The sequence below is a fragment of the Corvus brachyrhynchos genome, unplaced genomic scaffold (genome assembly GCF_000691975.1).
Source record: "Corvus brachyrhynchos isolate BGI_N302 unplaced genomic scaffold, ASM69197v1 scaffold416, whole genome shotgun sequence".
Lineage (NCBI taxonomy): Eukaryota > Metazoa > Chordata > Aves > Passeriformes > Corvidae > Corvus > Corvus brachyrhynchos.
In genome coordinates this window covers 2,131,047-2,133,365 of record NW_008238439.1, presented here as the reverse complement: position 1 = coordinate 2,133,365, position 2,319 = coordinate 2,131,047, and the positions used below count along the sequence as shown (strand labels likewise).

Here is a 2,319-nt window from a genome sequence, read left to right as displayed (position 1 = left end):
GCGGGTGGCGGCGGAGCACGGCTTTGGCGGGGTGCGGAAGGTAAGCAGGGTCGGAGCGCCGCGGTGCCCTTCACGTTGGGCTCCGGGCGTGTGGTGTGGTGCCGTGGGCAGGCCGGCGACGCGGGAGTGGCCCCAGGCCGGTTCTGCCCGCCGCTCACCTGGGGAAAGGGACGGTGCGGAGCGCGTCCCGCTGTGCCCGCGTTAATCCCCGCTTCCCGAGGGGCTTTGAGGAATAGCGGTGCCAGGAGCCATTGCAAGTGCTCCTCGGCACTGGCCCAGCAGGGTGGTTATATTGGACTGGAGAGAGAGCGGAGTTTCCCACATGGTAACTCGGTGCCTTTTGACTTACTATGTAAACATCCTGCCACGGAGGAGCGGGCATCCTGCGGGGCTAGGGCTGCCGCCCAGGGCTTCCTGAGCGCGAGTGCAACTGCTCGGAGCACCTGCGAAAAAATGAAAGCCTCATCTCTATGGAGAAGCCTGCACACAATTTAAATAGAAGATTTCACAGGGGTTTTGACACTCAAGTTTGTGATGCTCGTGGGCTTCTTAATATCCCTATTATTCTCCTAGAGAAATAGGATTACTCTAGGCTGAGGAAGTTGCTTAATATTAAGCATGATAAGCAATGAATGCTTCTCACTAATGAATGTAAGTTGGGAAACTTCAAGTGCCATTGGAGGTTGTTTTTGCTCCTGAGGTCCTAGAAAATCAAACGCAGCCAGAGTGGCAGGTCTCCTCCTGGCTCCTAGAGTGTCCAGCTCTGCTAGAAATCTCTCCCATTCAAATAATAATTAGACCTCTAAATATTTCAGGGTACAGTAAGACCTGGGGTGAAAACAGGGAGAGGCTGATAGAGTGCCCTAGTCAATAAAATTCCTGGCAGACTTGCTTGGAGTGTAGAAGGAAGGCAGGCTGTGAGTGTTGCTGCTGCTTGTTTGTTTTTTTTCTTTTCCTGGCAGTTATGCAATGACAGCCTGGTCCTACATCCAAGGAAATGAATTATAATAGCACCCTGAACTTGAATGAGTGAAATGGCTTTAAACCTCGATTTAAAAATAAAAATTAAAAAAGCATATCAAGTGAGACTCCCTCCCTCAGGTTGCCTCATTTCAACTCCAGTGGGAGCTTGTTAGAGAAATGAGGACAAGATCATTGTTGCTGTGATTGCAGCTAACTCTTGCTTTTGATAAGATGCTTTTGTTTTAGGCTCGCAGCCTTGTCCTGATAGTGACAGAGCTGGGCTGCTGATACATTTGGGAAAGGATTAATTGTGGGGATTAGGTTTGGTTATATGAAATTTAGATACAGCTTTTTGGTCAACAGTTTTCCTCTTCTAGTCTCTTCCTGATTGTGCTCTCTTCCTCCTATCCTGGGGTTATCTGACAGATAAGGCCTTATTAGGATAGAAGGGTATGTTCCTGCACAGCTCAATTTCTTATGATTTGCTAGATGCTTTCAAATGATCCTCTAGTCCAAGTGGGGAAGAGACAGGGAGAGAGAGAGGATTTTGTAGGATGGAGAAATGCAGCTTCTGGGCTGCTAGAATCCTCTCCCCTCTACCATGCTTCTACCCAGGATGCCTTGGCCACATTAGGAAACTTCTTCGTGGAAATCAGCCTTGTAGCTCATCTCAGGAGAGAACTGGAGGGAAATCCCTTGGGTAAGTCAGTGCAAGAGGAGAGTACCTGCTTTCCAGGACGTGCCACTAGAGGGCTGTTTCTTGTGGGTATGGGTATCTCTGAAGCCCAGCAGAGCCACGGTGTGATGTGTGTGTGTGCTCATAGCGTGGGGCAGCAGGTGGTTGCAGTACTTAGCACATACTGTCTCAAGGTTTCTGGGTTATACTGTCCCAGTCCTTGGAAAGCTAGTAAGCCTCCCATCCCTCCTCCCCAGCTGTAAAGGAAGTACCACCCTGCCTTTTGCAAGGCATTAAGTTTAGGGAAGAGGAAAGGTTGGTAGGGTTTGACATTTTGCTGGCTGTGCTGGAGGATAATTCATGAGAGGTTGATAGCAATCTTCATTCTTAACGGGGTTTGGGTGGTGATAATTGGCCGCTAATAAAAGCTCGTGACGTTTATGCCAATGGCTCTTCAGTACTGCTGAAGAGTCTCCTCTCTGTTTTGCTATCATCAGGCTTGTCTAGCAGCTCACAGTCTGCAGACTCAGCTTTCATGGTGGTAACGACAGTGCAGGAGGATGAACGTGGCCGTGTGAAGAGAAGCACAGAGCTGTTGGTGGGAAACTCCTGAGGGAAAGTACTATGTGTAGATAAGCTGTCTAATGAAATATTCAAAAAATACCAGCACACCCCCCCCC

The 2,319-nt window shown here is 49.2% G+C and overlaps 1 protein-coding gene and 1 long non-coding RNA gene across 2 annotated transcripts in view; one reads left to right on the top strand and one right to left on the bottom strand.

Annotated features, from left to right (window-relative positions):
• Window positions 1–2,319, top strand: part of PCSK2 (proprotein convertase subtilisin/kexin type 2) — a 111,288-nt gene continuing 108,969 nt past the window's right edge. Inside the window, exon 1 of the mRNA XM_017736540.1 lies at window positions 1–40. The gene's annotated coding sequence lies outside the window, so the exon portion shown is untranslated. The remainder of the gene's footprint in view (window positions 41–2,319) is intronic.
• LOC108447217 overlaps window positions 7–2,319 on the bottom strand; it is a 10,460-nt gene continuing 8,147 nt past the window's right edge. Inside the window, exon 3 of the long non-coding RNA XR_001862644.1 lies at window positions 7–443. This is a non-coding gene — a long non-coding RNA (uncharacterized LOC108447217). The remainder of the gene's footprint in view (window positions 444–2,319) is intronic.